Source organism: Desmodus rotundus, chromosome 10 (genome assembly GCF_022682495.2).
Source record: "Desmodus rotundus isolate HL8 chromosome 10, HLdesRot8A.1, whole genome shotgun sequence".
Classification (NCBI taxonomy): Eukaryota; Metazoa; Chordata; class Mammalia; order Chiroptera; family Phyllostomidae; genus Desmodus; species Desmodus rotundus.
The window spans coordinates 38,565,202-38,575,227 of NC_071396.1; the positions used below are offsets into that span (position 1 = coordinate 38,565,202).

Here is a 10,026-nt window from a genome sequence, read left to right on the forward strand (position 1 = left end):
GGGGCCACAGAGTGGGCGGGCCGGGGGGCCCTGTGGGTGAACACCTGGGGCAGAGGGTCCAGCTAGGACAGTCCATGCAGGCAGCCTCTGCAGCCAGCCCGCTGGGGGCCCCTCCTGGTGTTGGTGACGTCTTAGTCACAGAAGCCCTGTGCTGATGTAGGGGCTCTAACTGGGGTGGCACGTCATCTGTGACTTGGCAGAGGAAGGGGGTTTGGGGTGAGTTTTTGCGTGTAGAGGACAAGATCAGTGCAGAAGGCTCGGGTGGGAAACCAGAGGGCCCGTGGGTGCCCGGGGCCTGGCATACACACGCTCCTCCCATCACAGAGCTGTGACCAGTGTAGTGAACCAGGGTTGCCATGGGACTGGCCCTTCCTGTCCCCTGGCAGCCTTGTCACCCGGAAGGGACCTTGGCAGGGAGGATGGTGGAGCTCTTGCCCCCCGGGGGACTATACGGTTGGCATTCTGTGGCTTTGATTGCTTTCTGGGCCCCTCCCTGCCCCCAGGAAGGGTGGAGCCGGACACACGCACACACACACACACACACACAGGGGGGTTGCGAGGATTAAGTGAAATGGTGTACGGGTGAGCTTAGCCCAGCCTCTGGCCTGTAGCTGGTACTCCAGACACAAATACCATGATTTGCATTATTCATTTAAAGACTCCGTGAAGTTTAAAATTCAAGGGCTGGCACTGTCCCCACCAGGCCCCTCTCGTCTCCCACCTTCATTCCTTTGCTGGAGCCTCTCCCTCCGCCTTTCAGCTCCTTCCCTCTTCTCTGCTCCTGGGCGGGGGTCAAATGTCATCTTCTCTCAGTCTCCCCTGGAGGGAGTGAGTGCCCCCTTCAGCGTGTGGGTCGGTATGGGTGGCAGCTTCTCACTCAGAGACTGAACTCTGCTCCTGCCCCCCGTGCCTGGAGCAGCCCCCGGCGATGAGCTGTTGGTGCTCCCCTCTTCAGGTTTGGGGCCTGGCTCGGTGGTTTCCTTGGCCACAGGCCCTGATACCGTTTGCTTTTCTGAGCCCTGGGCCCTTGGTCCTCCACCCTCAAACGTCAGAGGTCCTTGGTGCTGAGTAAGGAGTTGATTTCCGAACCTGTGGGGTGCTGGTGCCTTCTCCACGGGATGCAGGTGGAGGCTGAGCGGCCTGACCCTGGGAAGCCATGCAGGTGGCCGAGGAACGCTCAGCAGGAACGCTTGCTGAGCCGGCCACCACCTGCTGGGCGTCTCCTGGGTATGGTTGTCATGCTTGTATTATCTCGTTAACGATGCCAGCTCCACATCGCTGCATTCCCTGTGCTTAGGGCTTGTGACAGCTCACTGCACTTAACCTTTGTCTCCGCCCTGGGAGGCAGGAAGTAGGGGCCACAGCCGGTCTGCAGATGTGGAGAGTGAGGCTGAGCGACATGCAGAGCCAGTAAATGACCACGTCAGGCTTGAGTCCAGCCCCGTTAACTACACAGGCCTTTCTCTTAACTGCACACCATGCATCTTTCAGTCCTCAGACCAACCCTGTGAGGCGGCTGTGGTAACCCCCCTTTGGCAGAAGCTGCAGCTGGGATTTAAGGCAGTTAAGAGACCTGTGGAAAGTCGTCAGTGAGTGAGTGAACAAGGTCTGAGCACAGGCGCCTTCGTCCCTGCTTCTGTTTGGTTCTGACAGCAGCCCAGGCAGTCAGGTGCTGCGGCCTCTTGTCACAGATCGGGGACGGGGCTGGGGAGGCTGGGTAGCATCCTCAGGGTCACACAGCTAGGAAGTGTGGCAGCCAGATGGCACCAAAGTTGATGCACTCCTCAGTGGCAATCCATTCCTTAGCTCTGGGTGATTTTTCTTTACTTTTACCCTAATACCGAGGGTTGTGCTAAGGTTTCCGCCACTGGAGCCACAGACTCTGTGCAGATCAGTGTGGAAGGTCCGCAGTCAGGAGGGAAGAACGTGGGCTTGAGTGCGCACCGGTCACTTACCTGAGACCCCAGTTGCACCCTGGCCTCCTGCGTCAGGCCTTCCAGCACAGTGCACACATCCAGCTCGAGCACATCTGCAGCTGGTGGGTCCTGGCCTGGGGCCAGCGCCACCGGAGGACCAATCCCGGCTGGGGGAGGAGTCTCGAGGTGGGGACTTTATGAGTGCCGTGCATGCCTAGGGTGCGGGCTCAGACCACAGCCAGGAGCAGAGCGTGCAGGGCCCCAGCCTCAGACCTGGAGGAGCTGTTGGGTAAAGCTTGCTGATTCTGGTCTATTTATGAATTTTAAAATTTAAATTAATTTAAAATTTTTAAATAAAAATTTTATTTATTTTTAGAGAGAGGGGAAGAGGGGTAGAAAGAGAGGGATAGAAACATCCGTGTGTGGCTGCCTCTCGCTTGCCCCATGCTGGGGACCTGGCCCACAGCCCAGGCATGTGCCCTGACAGGGAACTGAACTGGTGACCCTTTGGTTTGCAGGCTGGCATTCAGTCCACTGAGCCACACCAGCCAGGGCTAAATTGTAACTGGTTTAAACAAATACAAAGAGTCAACTACTTTCCATAGCTATTCAGGGCTGCATGTCTCAGTTTCTCCATGCAGAAACATAAATGTGAAAAGGAGAGACTCCGGGAGAGGCCAGAGCAAAGCAGGGGGGCACAGGGAGGCTTTGGGGTGCGGGGAGGCATTGCAGAGAAGGCCCAGTGGACATTTTTGCGGGGAAATCGAATGTCACTTTCAGCTCGTCTTGTAAAGGCTCAGCAGAACTTCCTCGCCAGCCAGTCACAGCCCCTTATCACTTTTCCAGCCAGCTTTGAGAATCTGAGTGTTGGACGGAGAACTGATAAGGGTGTGTGACTGACACTCACGGCCCCCGGAGCCCCAGGGTCACTGCGTGTTGGGGAGACCTGGTGCTCCTGCTCTGGATGCCCAAGGACAGCAGGGGGCTTGAGGAGGACGGCCCCCCAGGCATCGGGGGCCCAGTCCTTGCTCCCTGCCAGAGAATGTGGGAGCTGCCTTTGGGTTTTGTGCCCAGTGAAGCCTGTACTTTGTGAATTCAAAACTCTCTCTGTGGCTAGAGGTAGGGCCCCCCCACAAGGACGGAGCTCGGGTGGTTGGGGGCACTTATTCTTGAGGCTTCCTTGTAATCTTTGGGAGGTGGGTAAAGAGGCTGAAGAGCTTTGGAGTTTTTGGTAATATTACTTAAAACAAACAAACAAAAAAAGCAGGGATTTCCATCTGATTTGAGTGAAAGTCCATTCCAGGCCTTTTCCTCAGCAAACCATGGACACTCTGTATACCCAGTGCACAGGGACCATATGTTAGGGCAGAAAGCTCCACGGCACTGACTGAGCGTACAGTCTTCTTGTTGCACTAGAGACGGTTATTTACTGTGCTGCTGATTCAGAACGATCTTTTAAACTCCCAAGTGACCATAGCAAACTCAGTACATGCCCGCTGAATTGGCCAATGGTGGAAGTGAGTGACAGGTTCGCAAGTCTAACTACGTTGGTGCATAAGGAGAGGGTCAGTGATGATGCTCCCGTGACTACAGGCGCCCCTGCCTCCTGGGGTGTGAGCTCGGTGAGCACACAGGGGACCGATCTCAGCCGAATGGGAGCTTTTTTCCTTAGTCAAGTGTTGAGTTCCTTAAAGAATTAAGCAGAGTTTTAAAGGTAGATTAAAATGCTGCATTCGGTCCACGGCTCTCCCCTTTAGCTGTACACTGGCTTCCCCTGGGCATTTCAAATGACCCGGACTTGCGGCCCAGGACGTCCCAGTCTGTGGGAAGAGCAGGCTGGGAGCGGAGCGAGAATGCGAGCTGTGCCCTGGGGTGTTTTCCGGGGCCTCCCTGCTCTGGCGCGGCCCTGTGCCGCCTGGGCTGCCCGACAAGGTGCCCGAGTGCTGCCCCCAGAGGTTCTGCCTCCGCCGGTCTGGGTGTCGCTAGGCCCAGATGCCTGACCCCGGTGCGCAGTTACAATGCCCCCTGACGGATCTGGGGGGCCGAGTGCCCAGTTTCTTGTCCTCACCCTGGTATGACTCTAGGTAAATCTGCAACCTTTACTATGCCTCAGTTTCCTTTTATGGTAAACGGAACCTGGGCACAGTGGGTGAGTGATGTTTGTTCAGTGCCCTTCCTTCCCCAAAGGTGGCTGAGGTCCCTCATTCTCTCAGGAGGTTGCAGTTGCTCAACGTGACCAGACCCAGAGTCTGCGCTCTCGGCCCGGAGAGTGGAGAGGGCTCAGAAGGACCTGAGGTGCTCAGGCAGGGGCTGCCGGGGGGGGGGCAGAGACCCAGCCCACGGGCTCAGCTGCTTGGCACAGGGAGATGCCAGGGAGGGCTGTGTGAAACGGGGCTGGGACCCCCATCCTCCTGTGTGACCTGTGGTGCTGGAGTCACCTGGCGGTCCCCTGGGGAGATGCCACTGTCAGGCTCGGAGGGACAAAACCAGAGCATTTGTCCTTGTAGCCGTCTCTCCAAGGCTGCACTTTGTTTCCTCCATCCTCAGAACTCCATGCAGCGTGTGCCTCCAGTTTCTTTGGCCGCATCCGAGGCTGCACATGCGGGAAGACAGAAGGACACCTCGTCCTGTGCTCTGGGCTGCTGGATGCCAGTGATGAGAGTGCAGCTCACGTTCATTTAGGACTCACCGGGAATGTGTCTGTGCAAAGCCCTTTGAGATATTAACAACTCTCTAATTCCCTTTGGAATCATGTCACTTAATGGTCACACCCAGTCTGAACTCGGCACTACTCTGACCATGTCCCTTTGTAGTTACGGACACTGGGGTCCGAAGAGGCCAGCTCGCACGCCTGGGCACAGAGTCGGGGGCAGAGTCGGAGTCAGGCCCCGGGGCCATCAGGCCGTGCGGGTGCTGTGCGCCCTCCCTGCACTGCCCTGGGCAGTGGGGCATGTGGCAGGGTCAGACCCCATGTGCAGATGCAGGATGGGCCCAAGGCGGATGGACCTTTTCACCTGCAAACATCAGCTGATCCCCAGTCCTGAGGGCCAGGTTTTAGGGTCACACACATTTTTCTGATGAGGACACTTAATCCTGAGGACACATAGCTGTGAAGTGGAGGGACTGAGTCCAGCTTTTCCAGGTCCAGGGTCCACCTTCCTCTCCCACTCAGCCTGCGGGGACTGGCAGGGCACTCGGTGGGGGGACAGGCAGTGGCTCTCAAGGCCCGTATGTGAGTAACAGCCCCGCACAGAGTGGGCACAGATGCAGTGTCGACCCGCACAGCCCACCCTCCACGCAGCGCAGCCTTGAGAGTCGGGCTTGAGAATTACGTCCCCAAGAAGAGGAGAAGACGTGTCGTCGTGTCTCAGTCCTCGGGACACGTTCACTGCCACATCCACATGCATATTCGATGTCCATGGCAGCACGGCGAGCCTCCCTCGGGGTTAGAGCCTATGGTATACCCCCACGTAGGGGGATCCAGTGCTGGGCTCAGCCTCAGCTTCCCCGTTCCTGTCACTGCACAGTGGGCTGGGCTCAGGGGAGAGGAGGGTCTGTGAGGCACTGTCTGCAGGGGCCCACTGGAGCATGCAGACCCCCCGCCCCCTTCGCTGGGCTGCTGCCTGATTGCCCATGAAAAGGCGGCTTACTTCTGGCGGGGGAAACCCTGAGGCAGCGGGATTTCGGAGTGATTTGGAGTGAGTAAGCAATTCCAGGGCATTAAGGGGAATGCAGGCTCATCTGGAGCATACACAAGGGCCCAGCTTAGAGTGAAAAGGAGGAGGGAGCCTGGGTGTACTTGGGGGCCAGGCATGCAGCCCCAAAGTAAACCCTTGGAGGAGAACATCCTCATGTTTATGGAAGCAGGAAGGGTCGGGCATTTCATAAAGGAACCAGGGACAGCAAAGCCAGCTGCAGGAAATTGCCTTCATCCTGGAAGGGGATGTAAGCAGCACAGAGCCGAGGCCCCCCCCTCCGTCGCCTGCCCCACTCACCCTCTGGGTGAATGTGGTGAAGGACCCCTCCCGTGTCCGTGGTCACTGGCATCCATCCGTCCGGGCTAGGAGACAGCAGTGGGCAGCAACACCTGTCACTTTACAGTTCACAGACCGCTCGCACGGTTTTCGCTGTGTTCAGTTTTACCGAAGAAGCCCACAGAGGTCTCTGTCCCCGCCCAGATCACAGGGCCAGTGAGCGGCACTTGGGCCTCCAGTTCCGCGTGCGTGACCCGCCAACTCTCCACTGCGCTGTCTCCTGCAGCACCGACCGGCCTCCCCCAGGGCATGTCAGCGTTTGTCTGCACAGACGGGACAAAGTGAGTTTCAGCAGGGCAGGGCGCCAACTGGCCTCCAAACACTTAGTGGTCAGTCCAGTGCTGGTCACAGGGGAGGCTGACAGGTAATATCAGGGAATGGGCCCTGTGCTCTCTGCTCGGCCCCCCAGCCCAGGGAGGCAGGTAAACGGAGAAAGAATCACCGTGACTGCACCTGGCGACACCTGCGTCTTGCTCCTCGGCACTCTGGCACCACGGGCACGCTGGAGGCCTGCACAGCCCGAAGCCCCCACCCTCCCTCCCCCTGCTCTGCTCAGAGAAGCCACCAGCTTGCCAAGGCCTCTGCCCATCCAGCGTGTGGCACCCTGCAAGGGCCCCGGCACACTGATGGGGAAGCACCTCCGGCACCCAGGGAGCAGGTTCCCCCTGCTGTGCGCACGCAGTGCACGCTTGCTGGGAACTCCTGCTGGGGACGTAGGATGTATAAAGTTGAGGCATTTCCCTCCGGGGCGGGAAGGTGGAATGGCCCCAGATCTAACCTTGCGTCCCTAATTCGGAATGCCCTGCCCAGTGTGTTGTAGGAAACAGCTGAGCCTGCAAAAGGGAAAAACAGACTGCAGTGCCGGGTGGCAGGGTGGTGGGTGGGCACTCGCAGCTTTGTTTTGTGGTGGCTCTGGGGACGCCCATGGCTGTGAACTTGCAGTGACTGCACCGCATCACTCTGCAGGCGCCCGGCCCGCCTCTCCTGTCACCAGCAACTCCCACGGGGCCTCAGCTTGTCCTTCTGCCCCGGCTAGTGTGGCCCCTGCTGGCCTCAGCAGCAGGACCACAGGCTCTGCCCTGAGGCTCATCCCTGGTCACCCCTGCGGTCGCGTGTGCGCCTCACGTCCTGCATCCAGGGGTTTGCAAGCCTGGAACCCGCTGGTTGTTGTCAGCATGGCTGGTTTATAGGGCGGTTATCAATATGCATGTTAGCGTGTGGTCATGGACGGCATTCCTCCGCCTTCCTGGTACCTGCCCTGTTACGGGGGAGGCCTCTCCGTCTGGGTTGCAGCTCCCCTCCTGATGGCTCAACGTACTTCCAGAAAGTTTAGTCTCTCGCGACATGAAGAACTCAGCTCTGCTCATCTTACAATATTGGTCTCACATCTACTTACAGCTCTTCCTGGTCCCCTCAGAGCAGCTGGGACTGCAGTGCAAAGGGCTCGGGATGGAGGGGGGAGGCCGGGGGCGGGGCGAGCAGAAGCTTCTCTAGGCCCGGTCCCTCTCCTGACTGCACCCAGCGGGGCCTGTTGGTGCTGAGGAGGTTGGCCTTGAACACCAGCCTGCCTAGTGGTTTCCCATAAGTGATTACGGCGCCCCCTGCACAGTAGTGGTCCCCCCTTATTAGCCACCAGCCTGGTGCTGAAGCAGGGGCGAGATGAAGCAGGCATCCCGCCCTCAAGGGGTCCAGGTGGGGAGGAGCGAAGGCACACACTCTGTGGCCTGCGCAGGACGCCAGATACTTTCAGAAGCTTCCAGAGACAGTGTTGGTCCCACTGGGCCTCTCCCCTGCTCAGAGTATCGCAGCCAGGCTCACTGATCAGAGGACCTAGTCTGCACACCGCAGCTGGCTGGCCAAGGCTCTTCAAGCACTGGGCTGCTCTCCCCTTTCCCGTGCGTTGTTCTGAAGCACCACGCCTGCGCACACACTCAAGTACTGAAGCACGCAGCTCAGTGCACCTGCGTCCTCACACAGGTGTGTGCCCACACAGGTGCCTCCAGGCCAGGGTGTGTGGTGAGGGCAGAGTGAACCGGACTTCGTTGTCGCCTCTCGTCCCCGCCCTCCCTCGACCCTGCTGCACCGCTTCTTAATCGGGTCTACAGTGACATGGCTGCAGACAGATGCCCACAGCCAGCGCGGGTTAGTCTCATAGCTGTACTTAGGTTATTTTTCTAAACTTTGGGAAAACACACAATGTGAGATCTACACTCAACCAGTTTTCCAGTGCAGGGTCCAGTATTGTTCGCCACACGTGCGGTGCCTTGAAGAAGAGGCAGGAGCTCTCCTGACGCGTGAGCGCAGCTGTGTGCGCACCCCCGCCCTCTCCCCCAGCCCTGGCACCTCCCTCTGCTTTCTGCTCCTGTGTGGGGGGCTGCTTTCGTCCCTCACAAGGGCGCAGTGCTTGTCCTTCTGTTGAGTCCTGCGTACTGCACCCAGCACGGCGCCCTCCGCGTTCTTGCACACGGCAGCGCACTGCAGGACCCCCCCTTGTTGGAGGCTGCGCAGTGCTCCGTTGTCCGAGTGTACACAACACTCTCCCTGTCTGTCCGTCCGCTGATGGATGTGTGGGCGCCTTCCGCCTCGGGCCCTCTAGGTTTCTGTGGATAGCGCTGCAGCGAACCCGGGGTACAGATCTCTTTGCAATCCTGTTTTCCGTTTTTTGGGATCAGTACCCAGAAATGGGATTACTGGATCACATTGTAGTTCTTTTTAAGTTTTTGAGGAACCGCATATTTTCACCAGAGTAGCCGCATCATTTACAATCCCAGCCGCAGTGCACCGTGGCTCCAATCTCTCCACGTCCTCGCCAGCGTGTACCTCCTGCCCTCGCTGTGATGGCCACCCTAACGCGGGGCGGGCGAGAGCGCTGTGACTCTTGTGTGCGTCTCTCTGATGACCAGGACGCTGAGCATCTTTCCGTACGTCTGTGGCCATCTGTGTGTCCTCTTCGGAGAGTCATCTATTCAGGTGCTCTGCCGCTTTTTAACTGGGCCATTGGTGTTTCTGCTACTGAGTTGTAGGAGTTCCTTATGTTCATTTTTGCACTTTACTGCCGTCTTCTTGAAACACCCTCTCAGGAAGTGACAGGAGGTGATGAGAGGTCACGTGACCAGTGGCAAGGCTGCTTGATGAAACGCAGGGCAGTGCGAGCAGACCTGTCCTTTGAGGGGCAGAGCCCGGCGGGGTGAGGCCACTCTGGTCCTGGGGCCCGAGTGGTCGGCGGTCGGCGGTCAGCGTGGCCGTGCCTGTGCTCACAGGTGCTGGGGGTTGGGTCCTGGGGCAGGCACGTTCTCCCTGCTGCTGATGTGCTGGTTTGCAGCAGGAGGGTGGCGGGTTGGAGGAGGGATGACACAGAAACTGTGATGACACCTCGATCCCTTGAAAATAAGTGCTTGTGTGAGAGGGATGTGTGAAGTTGTCAGAGGAGCACGCGGCTGGAGGCTGGGCAGCGGGGCTGGAGTTAGCCGTGGGTGCTGGGAGCTTTCACAGGTGCCAGGGTGGCTCCCTTATCCACCCAGCTGGTGAGCTGATCCCTGAAACGACCGTTGAGTAAGCTTGCTGGTGTGAGGCCGACCTCTCAGGACGGGTGAGCCCTGCACACCAGTGAGGCCAGTCTTCTGTGTCATGGCTTAAGAAGGTTTCTGAGGGTTTTGGGGAAGGAGCAAGGGAGACGCAGCACCTGATGGCTGGTGGGGGGGACCACCTCATCAAGGGGAGGTGCGGGTTACGCAGGCGTGATTTTCCCTTGGACACCTATCTTTTCTGATTGTGAAGGGAAGCAGAGGCTCACTGTAGAAGTATTGGGAAAGACAGAAGATCGAAAGGAGAATGTAAAAACGTCCTACACATTACGTCCTAGCGGTGAGCGCTGTGCACGTTCTGGCATGTGTCTTCCTACGTTTTGGTTAAGAGCATGGCCTCTGGAGTCAGATGAACTTTCAGCTTCAATGACGCCTTCCCTGCCCTCCCAAAGCTTTCCCCGGGACCCTGGGAGCTCCGTGTCTACCCTGAAGCCGCCATTAGTGATGGCCCCCAGCGGTTTCTGGGACTCCCCATGTGGGACCACGGCTGAA

At 58.3% G+C, this 10,026-nt stretch overlaps 1 long non-coding RNA gene across 2 annotated transcripts; it reads left to right on the forward strand.

Moving 5' to 3' along the window:
* Positions 1-2,149: 2,149 nt before the first annotated feature.
* LOC123479877 (uncharacterized) lies at positions 2,150-4,665 on the forward strand. Of its 2 annotated transcripts, XR_006655671.1 has the most exons (3): positions 2,154-2,205; positions 4,104-4,211; positions 4,464-4,665. It is a non-coding gene; the product is annotated as an uncharacterized lncRNA (long non-coding RNA). The 2 variants fall into 2 exon arrangements; XR_006655672.1 differs by lacking the exon at positions 4,104-4,211 and having other exon boundaries at positions 2,150-2,205.
* Positions 4,666-10,026: the final 5,361 nt, after the last annotated feature.